The 16,686-nt window shown below is 41.4% G+C and overlaps 4 non-coding genes across 4 annotated transcripts; all 4 read right to left on the bottom strand.

Annotated features, from left to right (window-relative positions):
- Nucleotides 1-7,964: 7,964 nt before the first annotated feature.
- On the bottom strand, nucleotides 7,965-8,046 carry TRNAS-GCU (transfer RNA serine (anticodon GCU)). Its single transcript has one exon. It is a non-coding gene; the product is annotated as a tRNA-Ser (tRNA).
- A 2,492-nt stretch (nucleotides 8,047-10,538) lies between these two features.
- TRNAQ-CUG (transfer RNA glutamine (anticodon CUG)) lies at nucleotides 10,539-10,610 on the bottom strand. The gene has a single exon. It is a non-coding gene; the product is annotated as a tRNA-Gln (tRNA).
- A 1,590-nt stretch (nucleotides 10,611-12,200) lies between these two features.
- On the bottom strand, nucleotides 12,201-12,274 carry TRNAS-ACU (transfer RNA serine (anticodon ACU)). Its single transcript has one exon. It is a non-coding gene; the product is annotated as a tRNA-Ser (tRNA).
- Nucleotides 12,275-15,483: 3,209 nt separating this feature from the next.
- On the bottom strand, nucleotides 15,484-15,556 carry TRNAV-UAC (transfer RNA valine (anticodon UAC)). Its single transcript has one exon. It is a non-coding gene; the product is annotated as a tRNA-Val (tRNA).
- Between the last annotated feature and the right edge of the window lie 1,130 nt (nucleotides 15,557-16,686).

The raw sequence follows: 16,686 nt of genomic DNA, 5'->3' as shown, positions 1-16,686 counted from the left end.
ACAAGTCTTCTTATTGGCTGGTACCCTAGCATAAGGAAACAGAATAACTCCCCTTGAATGTTGTTGTGTTTACTTCAAGTGAAAGTTTCAAGCAAGATATGACTGGATTCTCTAAAAGAGAGAATGCTGGAATTTAATAAAATTAAAGGACTGGTTAAAGAATAGCTATAAATTGTTTGGTGCCTTTTTATGTGTGTCTGTATGTCTACCTATCTGTGGGTTTGTGCGTGAGCATCTGCCTTTATGTGTTGATTTCCCCACCAGTAGTTTTAACTGACTTCCCCACCATTGCCCCAGAAATAGTCTGACTCTCTTTACTCATTTTCCAGGGACCTCAAGATATAGTCTCTGCTCCACTCCTGGACTCTCATAGTTAGTACTGCACTTGCCCAACCACTGACAACAATGCATAAAAGGAAGCCAAAAAGGAAAGCATGTGGTTGGCCGGGCGCGGTGGCTCACGCCTGTAATCCCAGCACTTTGGGAGGCCGAGGCGGGCGGATCACGAGGTCAGGAGATCGAAACCATCCTGGCTAACACGGTGAAACCCCGTTTCTACTAAAAATACAAAAAAATTAGCCAGGCGTGGTGGCGGGCGCCTGTAGTCCCAGGTACTCGGGAGGCTGAGGCAGGAGAATGACGTGAACCCAGGAGGCAGAGCTAGCAGTGAGCCGAGATCGCACCACTGCCCTCCAGCCTGGGCGACAGAGTGAGACTCCGTCTCAAAAAGAAAAAAAAAGAAAAGCATGTGGTCTTCATGCAGTAGTTGCAGCCAGCCACAGAAGAGACCTGTGCCCACTGGGGAGATCTTTCTTTGCCTCTGAAGTCCAGACCTATGGTCCAAACAGACACGTTTTCCTGAATATTGAATGAATTAGCACCTCAATTAAACAAGAAATATTTCTTAGTTTTCTGGAGCTCCTTTTAATTTCAGTTTTTTTTTCTTTTGGAATTAATACATTAAAAGGAAACTTTCTTCTTATTTGGGAGAATGCTTTCAAAATCTATCAGAGCCAGTACCCCTATTAGGTCTATCATTCTGTCATACATTAGGGGTTATAAACAATCCTGCCTTCCTGGGAGGAGAACAAGGCTGGGCGAAATAGTGTTTTGCATTGAGGGAGTGTTATCTGCGGGAGGCAGAGCTCAGGTACTTTTTCCAAACAGTGCTAGGAATTTCCTCCTGCTCCTACGGACCACTTCATGGCTCTACAACTTTGTTTAGGAAGTTGTCCTCTGGTCACTTTTGCCTTAGCTCCCTGAAGTATATTAGAACATACTTCCTTTTTCTTGCCTTCTTTCTTTCCTTTCTTCATTTCTGCTTTCACTTTTTTCAGTACTTTATTGAAGTATACTTTACATACAATAAAATGTAAAAAAAAAGTATAGATAGAGCTCAATGAATTTTATATATGTATAATTTCATGTAATTATGAAATTACACCATCCAGATCAAGATTGAGAAAATTTCCAAATTTCGTTGTGTTACCTTATCAAGTCAATACTGCATCCTGTAAGCTAAGTACTATTCTGACTTCTATCACCAGATGTTAGTTTGCCTGTTCTTGAACTCGACAGAAGTGAAATCATAGAGTATATCCCATAGTGTGGCATTTTTGCACAACATTATGGTTTTGAGATGTATTTATGTTATTTTAAGGTTTATTTGGGTCGGGTGCGGTGGCTCATGCCTGTAATCCCAGCGCATTTGGAGGCCGGGACGGAAGGATTGCTTGAGCTCAGGAGTTCAAGACCAGCCTGGGCAACATAGAGAAATCTCCTCTCTATAAAAAATACGAAAACTTAAAAAAAAAAAAAATTAGCCGGGTGTGGTGGAGCGCGCCTGTAGCCCCAGCTACTCGGGAAGCTGAGGCGGGAGGATAGCTTGAGCCTGGGAAGCAGAGGCAGAGGTTGCAGTGAGCCTAGATGGCGTAGCTGCCCTCCAACCTGGGTGAAAGTGAGACCATGTCTCAATAATAATAATAATAATAATAATAAATAAAAACATTTATTTGTATTAAAAGAGTACTTGTATTGTCACGGAAATTCATTCTTACAGCTAAATAAGATTCCATTTTATAAATAAACCAGAATTTGTTGGTATGAGGAAATATGAGCTTATTGATTATCATCTTAGCGAAGAAAAGAAGAGTGCTTTCTCTGTGAGCACAGTGGCGCAGCGGAAGTGTGCTGGGCCCATAACCCAGAGGTCGGTGGGTCGAAACCATCCTGGGCTAGGGTGTTTTTCTTAATGATCACCGTTTCCCGGTACCATGATATAATTAAGAAAATCAGATTCTCAACGTTTCCTTACTTAACCTCTTAAAATTAGTTACTACTCCACCGCCCAACTTTTATAAAGGCGTTAATCGTATTCTTTTCTCATCTGTTCTTGCAATACCTTCCCTTATCACTCATTTCAAAAGAGAGATGACAAATTTAACTTTAATTTCCAACGGATTCGCGTTCTGTCTTCCAGTGAATAGAATACACACCTTTCTTTGGTATGTTATGGTTTTATAATTTTCGTACACGCGAAAGAAAAGCATTTTTTACTTCTGCTCAATAACTATGCAGTCGTCCTTTGGTATCTGTGAAAGGTTGGTTTCAGGACCTCCTGCGAATAGTAAAATCTACCAGTGCTCAAGTTCTTGATATAAAATGATCGAGTATTTGCTTATAACCTATGTACACCTTCCGGCATACTTTAAACCATTTCTAGATTATTTATCACACCTTATATCAGGGGTCCCCAACCTCCCGGCCGCGGATCAGTACCGGTCCCGTCCGTGGAAAAATTGTCTTCTACTAAACCCGTCCCTAGTGCCAAAAAGGTTGGGGACCGCTGTCTTACATGATGCAAATGCTATGTAAATAGTTGTTATATTGCACTGTTTAGGGAATAATGACAAGAAAATTTCTGTATATGTTCGGTATAGACGCAGGGTTTTTCAAGTATTTTAGATCAGCAGTAGGTTGAATCCATTGCATGCAGAACCCATGGTTACGAAGGGCCCGCTGTTCTGCATTTTTACTTGGGTTAGACTCTCTTGCTCACTGTCACTCCTCTATACGCTTCCGCACATGATTTGTAAACTTTAGATAAAGTTAATGAGAAAGCTTTGTGAATTCTTCTCCAAAGCAATATATGTTAATCATGAAGACACCATTTTTATCCCTATATACATAAACTAGAGTCATTTGGACTTTATGGGGAAAACAGAAACAAATAAGTTAAATTTGAAATGCTAGGAGGGAAAATGGAATGTCGTAAAAATTTTTTAAGTTTATGCTTCAGGATTCAATAGCAAAATCGGAGAGGGGAGTCTTGGTAAGATATTTGCAATTTTTGTTGTTGTTGTTGAGGAAATGGGGTATTTGGGACTACAGGCGCGCACTGCCACGCCCACCTAACTTTTTTTTTTTTTTTTTTTTGAGACGGAGTTTAGCTCTTGTTGCCTAGGCTGGAGTGCAATGGCGCGATCTCGGCTCACTGCAAACTCCGCCTCCCGGATTTAAGCAATTCTCCTGCCTCAGCCTCCCAAGTAGATGGGATTACAGGCAAGCGCCACCACGCCTCGCTAATTTTGTATTTTTAGCAGAGACGGAGTTTCACCATGTTGGTCAGGCTAGTCTCCAACTCCTGACCTCAGGTGATCCGCCCACCTCGGCCTTCCAAAATGCTGGGATTACAGGCGTGAGCCACCGCGCCAGGCCTATGTTTTGTACTTTCTGTAGAGACAGGGCTTCGCTATGTTGGTCTCGAACTCATGGACTCAAGCGATCCGCCCGCCTCGGTCTCTCAAAGTGCTGGCGATTGCAGGAAAAAAACCCCCGCGCCCGGCCCTAAGAAAAAAATTTAAATTAAAGCCCTCTTTAGTGAGTCGTTACATATGGCAAAAACAAACAAACAAAAAAAGTATATAAATTATTCTTAACAGTGAGCACCCTAATTAATGAGAATTTACACACAAAAAAATGAATCGGACAAACGGAAATAAGATGATGAGGGGAACATGTTTTGTTCCTTGAATCTTGCTGCTTTGAAGATGTTCTTATCTGGAGACCCCCTAGGCCTACAATCTTCAATTTATTTTTAGCCACTGACTCCCAAAAGCATTTTGACTAAATGTCCAGTCATAGGAGATTAGTTTATACCTACAGTGCGTGTACACATTGGGATACTGTGAAACAGAGTGAATAGGGACGGTATCTATTAACTTATATGGAGCAATTTCTAGAAGACATTAAATGAAGAAAAAGCAAAATGCAAAGGAGTATTTATAGTACTATATTACTTTCTGAAGTGCAAGAAAAAAGGGAAAATAAGAAGGCAGACATGTAGAAGGAGGATAAATCAGGAAGCAATGAAGTCAGTTACCTAGAAGTGTAGTGGTTGCCGGACGCAGTGGCTCACACTTTTAATCCCAGCCCTTTGGGAGGCCGAGGCGGATCCTTGAGATCAGGCGTTTGAGACCAGCCTGAGAGAAAGGGTAAAATCCTGTCTCTACAAAAAAATACAAAAAATGAGCTATTCTGGAGAGGTGGGAGGGTGACTTGAGCCTCAGAGAGGTGGAGATTGCCGTGAACTGAGATCACGCCACTACATTCTAGCCTGGGCTCATACTCAAGTGAATACCAAACCATAGTATACAAAAAGAAAGAATCAGACCATGTTACTTTTAACTTGGGGCAGGACGAGAATTACAAACAAATCTTGGACTCTTTTTAATCGATTTTGTTTTCTGTTGTAATGTGGACAAAGCAATTTTGAAGCAATTTTAGGTGTATTATAGGATAGGGCACATGACTAAATGTGTTGATTTACTCGTTTGAGTAAATCATTTCAGCCACTATTCTAATTGCAGAAGAGGATTATACAAATAGGTGATGGTGGGAAGGCAAAAAAAAAAAAAAAAAAAAAAAAAAAAAGCTCCTCAGGGGATACATTAGAATTGTAAATATCCGGCCCGGCGCGGCGGCTCACGCCGGTGCCAGTAATCCCAGCACTTTGGGAGGATGTGGCGGGCGGATCACCTGAGGTCGAGAGTTCAAGACCAGCCTCACCAACATTGAGAAACCCCATCTCTACTAAAAATACAAAATTAGCTAGGGGTAGTGGCACATGCCTGTAATCCCAGCTACTCGGGAGGCTGAGTCAGGAGAATCGCTTGAACCCAGAAGGTGGAGGTTGCGGTGAGCCGAGGTCGCACCATTGCACTCCAGCCTGGGCAACAAGAGAAAAACTCCGGCTCAAAAAAAAAAAAAAAAGTAAATATCTTTGGGTACTCATAATTATTAAAATACGCATATGTATGTGCATAGGCATGTATATGTGCACATGTACATATATGTGTGTGTGTATTTACATATTATGTATGTGTGAGTATACACGTGTTTCCTAGATATTGTCGATAAAATGTTCTAGAAGCAAAGGTGCCTTAGAAACAGTAAATACACCTAGACCCTGGATATTGGTCTCTAATACATTCCTCATTAAAAGAGCACCACTAAGAAATAGGAGACTTCAGGACTGGGACAGGGTAAATGCAGTAGAGCCTAGAACAATTTGTTATGCCAGAAATTAAGAAAGTTTAAGAAATATGGTGGAAGAATGTCACAAGGACAGAGTACTCAGCTTGAAGGGTCTGCCTCTGACAAAATCTGGGTTATATGGACTACCAAAGTTATTAAAGGCAATAATGGAATTGTAAACCACTGAAAAATAAGATTTTATAAGTCCATACTGATAATAAATACATAAATAGATGTTAAAGGGGGACTCTTTATTTTATTTTATTTTATTTTTTTGAGACAGAGTCTCACTCTGTCACCCAGGCTGGAGTGCAGTGGCGCAATCTCGGCTCACTGCAACCTCCACCTCCCAGGTTCAAGCGATTCTCCTACATCAGCCTCCCGAGTAGCTGGGACAACAGGCTCCCACCACAATACCCGGCTAATTTTTTTTTTTTCTTGTATTTTTAGTAGAGATGGGGTTTCACCATATTGGCCAGGCTTGTCTTGAACTCCTGACCTTGAGATCTGCCCGCCTCGACCTCTCAAAGTGTTGAGATTACAGGCGTGAGCCACAGCCCCCGGCCAAGGGGGATTCTTGATTACAATAAAACGCCAAAGTAAAAACTGGTAAATGTGAAGAAAATTCTGGAGTTGAAAAAAAACACCATTTTGCAACCATCATAGTAAATATGGTTCAAGTAGGAATTATCAATAGATGCTAACTCTAGAGGAAAATTTTGATGGGGAGCAAGTTATTTGTATGATCTTTAAGCATCTCCCGCAGATTGCTTATTAGTTGCAAGGGGGAAACTATACACATATATCAACTTGACTGTGTGATTGGAATTAACCTCAGCAATGAGGGGCAATGAACATTGCATGTCTCCAGATTTAATAGTCCTGAAAACGACATGCCATGTACATTCTATTCTCTGAGATGCATAATGTGAACCCAGTTATGAGGGTAGAAAATCACGCAAAGCCCAAATAAGAAATGTTCTATGTTTTAAAAATGTGAGCAGTTACCAGGTTCTTCAAAAAGTCAATGTCATAAAATACAAAGAAAGATTGTGAAAATGTTCCAGGTTAAAGGAGACTAAAGGGATATGGAAAACACCCAATTCTAGACAGATTCCTGAACTGGAGGGGGTAAATACTATAAAGGATATTACTGGCCAATTGAAAAAAATGGAATACAGGTTAGAAAATTCATTAAAAATTATATTAATGTTAAATATACTGAATTGGTAACTATATTATGGCTATAGCACAAGAAAATATTCCTTTAGGAAATACTCATTTAAATATTTAAGGGCAAAGGAACATAATATATATAATTTACTCGTAAATGTTCTGGAAGACACACACACAAACATACACAGATATAAACACATACAGAGAGAGAGAATGAACGTTAATAGGTGAATCCTGATAAAAGGTATATGGGTGGTCTTTATACTATTCTTATTCTTAATTTTTTCCCTTAAGTTTGAAATTATTTCCGGGTGAAAAGTTTAAAAAGGCTGAGCGCAATGGCTCACGCCTCTAATCCCAGCACTGTGGGAGGCCGAGGTGGGTGGATCACCTGAGGTCAGGAGTTCGAGACCAGTCTGGCCAAAAAGGCGAGACCCTCGCCTCTACTAAAAATGCAAAAATTAGCTGGGCGTGGTGGTGGGCGCCTGTAGTCCCAGCTACTCGGGAGGCTGAGGCAGAAGAATCGCTTGAACCAGGGAGGCAGAGGTTGCAGTGAGCCGAGATGGCGCCACTGCACTCCAGCCTGGTCGGCAGAGTAAGATTCTGTCCAAAAATATATATATATAAAAAACATTTTAGTAAAAATTTGAGGAAGTTAAAAGATTTAGTATAACGAACATTCAACTTCCCATCAACCAGCTTAAACAATTAACAACATTTTGTAATGTTGTTTTCTCTGTTGCTCTCCAACACCAACTAGTATTTTGAAGCAAATCCAAGACAGGAGATTCCAAAGCACTTTACTTGGACAATAAGCAAAGGTACAAATTACTCGTTCATATGTAAATAGAAAGGAAGGTGACACACAAACTTCTGTTAATTGTTCGGAGAAGGAGAGGTTTTCAATGTCTGACCAACGCCTTTGGTTCTTTCGCTTTGCAACATGAGGCACTATGTGAGTGGAGCAAGGGATCCACTGCACCATGCGGACATCTTGGCTAAGAGCCCTTCAGGTGCAGGCAATGCCCGCAGCCCACGTGCCGGATGTAGTAAATTGTAATCTAAGAATGGAGAGTAATTCCACTCAGATCCTCAAGAATTCCTTTGAACCTCAGGAGGAAATAAAACTGATAGATGGTCGAGAGAAATGAGAGGAAGCAAAAGGAGGAAAGCTGTAGATAATCCATATAACTTTTCTGAGAGCAACTCAAGACCTGCGACAAAAACCTGGTTACCCTCTTAAAGAAAACGGTCGACGAAGGTGGGATTCGAACCCACGCGTGCAGAGCACAATGGATTAGCAGTCCATCGCCTTAACCACTCGGCCACCTCGTCCTTCCGGTGACAACCTGTTTTTGGGATACTCCTTTAAGGCTTGCTTTTGACGAAGACTTGCAGTTTAATTATGGTGATATGTTGATATGTATTGTAATGTCCTTCAAACTGTGGTCTCCTTAAAGAATTCTTACGCAAAACAAGTTCTTTCCACCTTCATATGGAGAACCTTTTACAGTTTAATGATCGTGCCCAGCGCCCGTGTGTCCCGTCTTGAGTGTCATCGTTCCTCCGTATCCATTCTAGCTTTCCAACTACAGTGAATTTTTTTTCTCCCCAAGCTCCATGCTCTCCTTCTCATTTTCCACCCGCAGCACTCTTTTAACTCTTCTCTTTGCCCTCACTTCACCTGCCTTAGTTCATTACTCATTCCTCAGATCTCATGTTAGGCCTTACAGTCCTTCTTACTGAAGGCTAAGCAGCTGAAAATTGAGGCGGCGGGGTGGGGTGGGGGGAATCCTTTTTCTGCTGCCAATGTATTTCTTTTCTGTTTCTGCCACAGAATTTTATCCCAATATTATGTATTTTTATGCTTAAAGACGCTATCATAACTGACAGCAACGGAAAATACTTATATAAAATGAAACCTCTAATTTTTTTTTTTAATTTCCATTGACCATAAATCCCCAAGAGTTTCACCGTTTTTCTTCTGGTTTGAATTACCTTTACATTCAATGGTGGCACACAATAACAAACACAAATCAACAATTCTGGTAAGTAATTTAGTATACACGAAAAGTAGAGTTGCATTGGAAATGCATCTTTTAGTGAAATGGCTGTTAATATTTTTTTCTCCATCAATTCATTGTCCGCGGATAAATACTTCTTATAGCCGGAATAAGAAAGGTTCAGTGGAATTAACAACAAAAAGATCAGTAGATTGTGGTTTTGAATAAGTCCGAGGCTTCCAAAAGGTGTTTTTATGATTATTTAAGGTGCATTATTTAAACTGGAATCTTCAACACATTCTCATTACGTTTATCTAAATTTAATAAATAAATGTTAGCAATAAATAAAAGTGATGGCGAGCAGGAGATTTGGGAGGACGTAAAATATATAACTTTACGGATATCCATATTTGTATTTGTATTCATATTTGATAAAAGTCCAAGAATTTTCCTACGAGTCTCAATAATTGTAAAAAAAATGAAAACACTAACTTTCCATGCCCCAATATGTACGTTCCGTTTTATTAAAAATGGAATGTTATTAGTCGGAAGTAAAAGAGGAATTTGTCAGTTCCTTCATAAAATCGTGTAAAATACGCAATTGAGACACACATCTCTGTGTCTTGTTTACAGAAAACTTTGGACACACCAGCATTTCCAGTTGTTCTGTCACGGTAAGATATTATCTAAAAGGCGAGAATGATTTGCAGGGGAAGATGGAAGTAGGGAGCATTCACATCCCATAGGGAGCTAATGCGCGGTAGGGGAGACACATATGGGGAAATGTTTCTTTGTAGCCTCTAGGATCTCGTGGTCTCCGGCCCAGCAACCCTGTCGCTAAGCTTCTCGGCTGCACCGGGCGCTGGCTTCTCTGACATTCCTTAGCGCAAGAGCTTTTTCCTGTTCACATTCCCTGCCTTCTCTCCTCGCTCACAGCTTTCTTCTTTCGTCCCCGCCTCTCTCCAAAACCAAACCGCCCCAGCAATTTCCGGGTGACTGAACTTCTACAATCTGTCTAAGAGGGTCCGAGCTCTGAAACCCCTTCTTCAGGAGCTTGTCCATGCCCAGACGGAAATGCCAAGAAAGCCGAGTTGCTGAGCGCCCAGCAATGAGCTCAGGGAACCCTCACTAGGAAACGCTGCGGGATGTTGGTGGCTGGGGAGATTGGCGGGGAGAGGGCGTAGAGTAAACTCTGTTATCCTGGGAAAGGGAGTATTTTCAGCTCATTTCCCCCTCTTCTCTGTTCAAGTAAAACTTGCTTGTGCAAACTCGAAGCAGCATCTATCTCTATTGACTATTGACTATCGCCAGTTGTATCTTTCCCGTCACCTGTTCTATCTGCCCAGCCCTCACAAGTTGAGCTTCTATCCCCTTGTGGTCTTGTCTGAGGACAGTTTTCTCTCGGCTTCGGCGACTGTCACCTCTCCCAGACCCATTTAGTGGGTAAGTCCTTTCCTCAGTTTCCATCCCAGCTTTTCTCTGTTCGTGACTATCACCAAATTTCCTTTCTCTCTTCTCACTAGCCTCCTATCTATTGTCTCCTCACTTGTTTGCAGATCTTTTCTGGAGACTTTGATTTGCAGTTCCAGCAGGACTCGAGCGACTGCCTCGTGCATTTCCTTTTGAGGTTTCTCTCTTTTTTCTCCAAAGAACAAATTGTGCGCAGCAAAAAGAAAGTTATTATTTGGTTGGCAGCTAAAGATACTCCGCTCAAGAGATGTGACGTGGAAATACCAGGAATAAAATTTGGTCGAGTGATTTGTCTGAGCAACAGTATAGATTGTGGAGAGACGATGGGGATTTGACTGCAGAGGACTAAAACCAAGGTTCCACCGAGATTTGAACTCGGATTACTGGATTCAGAGTCCAGAGTGCTAACCATTACACCATGGAACCTGAAGCTGAACTAGCATTTCCTAAAGTCATAGGTGACCTATTTCTCCACTTTAGGTTCCTTCCCTCCGCCCCATAGTTTGGGTGATGGGTGCATTCTGCTTTTCCTCTTGGAGGATTAAGTCAAGAAGACGCTTACCTGCCACATGCCTACATTCAACACCTTTTACACCACAGTCTTAATGGAAAATATTGACTTCCAAATGTCAGGAGTCCTCTCATCCTAAACCACTCCTTTCAAGTGGTTTAGGAGCTTGGCGCCCCGGGCCTCGGCCTCTATTTCATCAATGGTAGACAAATGAGATTAATGAGATTGTTAAACAAGACTGTGTGCCAGGAGCCAGGCACACAGTATGCCAGGTTACCGTGTGCCAGTTTTTGTGACAAGTGTTTTCTATTGTTACCTTACCTGTGAGGCTCACAACCACGCTGTGAGATGGGACCCATAATCTCTATTTTACAGGTGAGAAATTTGAGTCAGATACCTGAGATGCTTTACTCCTTTTCGTTATAGATCTAATTATTTTCTCAAAAATCGTTTTTACCAGGGTAACATGTAGCGTTTTTAAGGACACGTTATGGAAAGATTTTACCGAAGTCACAGGGGAGCCACTTTGCTGTTTACAGAAAGCTGAAATAAATGCACTAGAACTACTGGGTTAGAGGAAGATCCCAGCAACCTTAGGATAGCAACTCAGGGAAAGAAGGGGAAGGGTAGACAAAGGTCCCTCTGGAGTTTCCCAGGACAGTGCATAGCTCCCCTGGTCCTTCCACTGCCCTTCACCAATGAGAAATATGTGCAGGGTAAACTTCCAAACGGACACAAAGAAAACTCCCTGCTTCTCCCTCGCATATCCCTTTGTGACACACACAGGAGCCCATGTGAAAACACAAACACAGACACACACACACACACACACAGAATCGGTTTCTGTGAACAAAACAAAACAAAAAGTCTGTGTTCCTTGTTTAAAGTGATAGCTTCCTCACAGGACAATGTCGTCTGTCAGTTAAATTCGAAAGGGTTTTCAGAGACACATATCCACAACCTTCTAAGGATTTATTCTCTTTATCTTGTGTCTCTACAATTTGAGAAAGAAGGTAGGTTTCAGGACTAATTTGGAAGGAAAATCTGAAATCAAATAAGCTTTATTTTTTTTTTTAAAATGCCAGTTATTTTTCCACTCCTTGAACTCTTCCCCGCCCCCCCCCCCTTTCATTAAGCAGGCTCCCAGTCTTGGAGGTCTCTGCTCTGAACAGCTTTCTGTCCCCAACCCTTATTCCTGGAGGAAACAGAAAGAACATTTAAAAGAAGAAGAAGAAGAAGAAGAAGAAGAAGAAGAAGAAGAAGAAGAAGAAGAAGGAGAAGGAGAAGGAGAAGGAGAAGAAGAAGAAGAAGAAGAAGAAGAAGAAGAAGAAGAAGAAGAAGAAGAAGAAGAAGAAGAAGAAGAAGAAGATTATTACCTGGGGAGATGTAGCATTCCAGATGATTCGGAAACGAACTTAGGTTCTAGGTTCGTTAAGAAATGGGGACGGTTAATTTGAATCATCTTAGAGCATGAAAACCAAATTTCTCGAGGGGGGAAAAGTCAATAGCCTGTACGGGGATCGAAACCGCGACCTTGGCGGTAGTAGCACCACGCTCTAACCAACTGAGCTAACCGGCCGACTACAAATCCGTGCTTTTGTTATTCATCTCACCCGCATCCCCGCCCCTTCTCCGCGAAAGTATTAAATTCTTCAACGTAATTCCTGCTTGTCTTACAGGGAGGAACAATTTCTTAGTTGCTTTAGAGTCTTAATAGAAATAACGAGAAATTTCCTCTTAACGCAAAAACAAAGCAAAATGGCTGTATTCGTAGACTTGAAAGAGGACGCTTAAACATTTCAAACTGTGGCTAATGGCCCAGCAATTTATGGAAATATTTGCCGCCTTCTGAATGTCTAGTCAATACATGCAGACAATGAATCAGATTCGGTGAAATATTAATGAGTCTTTGCTTCGTAAAAGCCGCTCACTAATACAACGTACAAATTGGTACCTGAAGGATATTCCCAACGAGTCTGATTCTCGATGGTCCCATGATCGAGATCGTCCCAGGTTTCTTATGTCCAGATCCTCAATTTGGGAGTCTTCCTATGTGTTCCTTCAGATTCCTAAAGTGACCTCAAATCAAAGGTCGCTTCGAAGACCTTGGTATTGAAAAATGCTAGAAATGTGGTTCTAGTCACCATTCCAGGGGCCGTTAGACCCAATCGTTGTCTACTCAGGCATTGTTTCCCAAAAGCTTTACCATTGTTTTTAATATCTTGTTTATCGTTCCAGAGATTTTGAATACATAGACAAAGATACACAAGTGTTTTCTTTTTTCTCTTCATGAATAGTGGCATTTTATACACTTTTTAAGTCCCTTGCCTTTTTAAATTTTTACTTACAATGTACTTTTGCAAACTTTCCATATCAGAATAGACAAATTTTCTTCATTCTTTTAAAAATATGTATAGTATTACATATACTATACACGTATATACCTATGTAACAAACCTGCATGTTCTGTGTATGTACCCCAGAATTTAAAGTATAATAATTTTAAAAATATATGTGTAGTAGTTGGCCAGGAGCAGTGGCTCACGCCTGTAATCACCGCACTTTGGGAGGCCGAGGTGGGCGGATCATCTGGGTCAGTAGTTGGAGACCAGCCTGGCCAACATTGTGAAACCCCATCTCTACTAAAAATACAAAAATTTTCCAGGCATGGTTGTGCATGCCTGTAATCCCAGCTACTCAGGAGGCTGAGACAGGAGAATGTCTTGAACTTGGGAGGTGGAGGTTGCAGTGAGTGGAGATTGTGCCACTGCACTCCAGCCTGGGCGACACAATGAGACTTCATCTCAAAAAAATAGATAAATAAATAAACAAGTATAGTATTCAATTATGTTATTATATATCATAGTTTAATGAGCAGTTAGTTTAGTTTTCCATCGGCTATTGCAAACTCTTTATATCTATGAACATACACCATCTCTGATATCTGCCATGATACCTTGCATTCATGTGGAAAAGCTGCATCAAAGAGTAGTGCATTGGCAATTTTGACGGCCATTGTCCACCTGTGCTTTAGAGGGTTGATCCCAATATTCTTTTTCCTTGCTTGTTTGTTTTAACTATATTGAGCATAAATAGGACCCTGGGCACATTTCTACCCCTCCTTCTTCCTGAATTACAATCAGTGAAAATGTAGAGAAATCATACTGGGGAATGTTTGTTTCTGGAATATCACCTTCTCTCAGTTAGGCGAGACTTTGGGAATGTGATAGAATCAGGTGGGAAAAGGAAGGGGCTGAATGGAGAGCAAGGAGAAGGGCCAGCAGAGGCCTTCTTTTCTGCACCTCAGAGAGAACAACATGGCCAAAACACCTGAGGGGAGAAGAGCTGAGACAGCGTCAGTGTGTCTGGTGATTAAGACTGAGCTGCAGAGTGATGTGCAAGTAGTAGGAGATGAGGCCTGAGGAGGAGAGAACATGTGCATGGTGCAGGACCCTCTAGTAGATTGTTATAAATAAATCAGGATACTTTACTTGATGGTAAAGAGGATGGCGCACTAAAATTAACAGGCATGAATTGATCTATATTGAGTCTAAACTAAGAACTATGATTACTATGTATAGGCCAAGTTAAAGATTTTTGAATTGGCCCTACCAACAATGGGAATCCATGGAAGGATTTTAGGCGGAGAAGTCTCATGAACAGATTTGCATTTTGAAAAGATCTTTTTAAGTTCCTGTAACAGACAAGCCCATTGTTACTGGGCCCATGCTTAGCTTCCATCGCTGACTTTAGGCTATTCAATTCATGTAATCAATCTGCCAGCACTGTAGTGGCTAAATTATTAAAGCTAGCTGACAAAAACCGGTAGAATCATTCCAGTTAGTTAGTTGTTTAGTTCTTCTGTGGTGGACGCACTCTGGTTAACTTAACATGTGACACAAACATCTTCACACTTTGTGCCCACACATCTCCCCGTCTAGGTTCCTTTCGAGGACCCCAGTGTATGTACATGCCGGGAAACACCCTAGCTTTACCCCATATTCACCTGGAGCGTCCTTAAGTGGAACTTTGCCATGCTTCGGAGGGAGCCAGGTTCACAGCAGTGAGTGAGCAACCAGAGCCCAGCCGGGACCTGGAGAGGCGGGTGCGGCCCAATGTTCCATGCAACGCTAGCTTCCCGCAAAAGTGCTACTACGCATTGACCCGCATTGGAAATGCTCCAAGCCAAAAGGTCATTAAACAAGGCGCCTGCGACCCTAATCCCTGAGGTCTTTGTGGCGATCGGGAGATAGGACCATCAAGGGAAATGATCGTGGAGAAACAGGCGACGCAGTAACGTCTGCCCTAATTGAGCTCTCCCTGCAGTATCTTGTCTTACACATATTCCCTCCCCATTTTCTCTTCTTGTCTTCTCTAAAAGTCATGTGATGTTTGAAAATATTGTCTGACAATAAATGAATTGCTGGAGACTGGTAATGTTCACTCAAGTGGTCAGGGACTCTTGGTCTAGAAGCGGAGACTTTACTTACGGAAATCCCCAAGAGCCTCTCCTTGAATAAAGCCAGCAGGCGACAGTTCGCATTAGGAAGAGAGCAGAGACCCCTCCACCCCAATCTCGCCCCCTTTAAAGGCAGGGATCTCCTCCTATTCAGAACACTGCCGACAACATGCAGAGAAAAACACCTAATAGAACAGTATTCTGCTTTTGAAAGCTGAGAGTGTTCGAGAGATCGTGCGATGGTGCCATTGTGCCATTGTAAAGACGTCCACTGTCAAGGTCAGCTAAGGGAATCTTGGAAAACAGAAACACCCCAAAAAATTGCAAGTTGTTTCCGCTCGGTTTCGACCCGAGGACCTTTCGCGTGTAAGGCGAATGTGATAACCACTACACCACGGAAACCTGTGTGCTGTGTTGACTTCCTTCGTTAAGGGAGAATTAAATTTTTCTGTTTCAGCTTTGGTAACATCGAGTTGATTGGCCTTTCCTTTCAGTAAATTATCAAGGTTACCATGCTTTTCTTTACTACAAAGTCCTCCATTAAAACTTTTTTTTTTCAGGCGTGACTGGAGAATTTAAGAAAATTTCCCCTCAGATGCGAGGCTCGTTACTGTGGACGTTGACATTTTTTTTTTCTTTTTTTTTCTTTTCACGGGGCAGAGGCAGGAATTCAGAAGAGTGTGATTTCGTTGTTGTCGATGTTTATGGATAAAAATGTAAAGAGATGTAATGTAGTAGACAAGAGTCTACATAATGTAAAAGGAAGGGTTGCGGTGGCCAGAATATTGCGAAATTAAGTTGAGGCTCAAAGTGAATGTATCTCCTATCTTGATGACCAGATGTCTGCGTTTCCTGTCTGGAGATCTTCATATTGTTCTTGATATATCACGAGGGTAAGCATGTTTACAGAATTTGGGAAGGGCAGAGGACTATCAGGAAAGTGGAAAGGTTCTATTGTCTATCAAATACCTCTCTATACAGCATTCAATTTGTGTGGTTAATTAGTGTCTCACTGTGATGATTGTGAAAATCCTGTTCAAAGACACCAGTCTGCATTTTTCCTTAAAGATGTTGACCATGAAGGCCATTGTTATTTTCTGTTATTTTTAAAGGCAAGAATTCAATTCCTCTTTCCCTACTGGTTACACAGTTTCTGCAATTGAGTCTCAAATCCGAGAAAAATAGGAAATAACTATTTTACTAATTCTGCAATTTGGACAATTAACTATTAACCTCAGTTCCTTGTCTCAAAATAAGTTTAACATTTACTTTGTAGAATGGTATGGGTTCACATATTAGTCAACTAATATTTATTGTGTGTCCATTGCATATATGGGCGTTGCAATGGACTGTAGGGTTTTATTAGTAAATGAAACCAGGCACTGCACCTGTCTTCTTGGAAATTATTTTCTTGTGAGAGACAGACAGTAATCAAGTTATCATCCAAATTAATGCAGCATTTCCAAGAAAAGAGAGACATATAGTGCTCTCCTTTAATATATATGAAGATTAATTTAGAAAGTTTAGGGGAA

This window comes from Pan troglodytes, chromosome 5, assembly GCF_028858775.2.
Source record: "Pan troglodytes isolate AG18354 chromosome 5, NHGRI_mPanTro3-v2.0_pri, whole genome shotgun sequence".
NCBI classification, from domain to species: Eukaryota; Metazoa; Chordata; class Mammalia; order Primates; family Hominidae; genus Pan; species Pan troglodytes.
The sequence above is the reverse complement of the archived record's forward strand: the minus strand, read 5'-3'. Positions and strand labels throughout refer to the sequence as shown.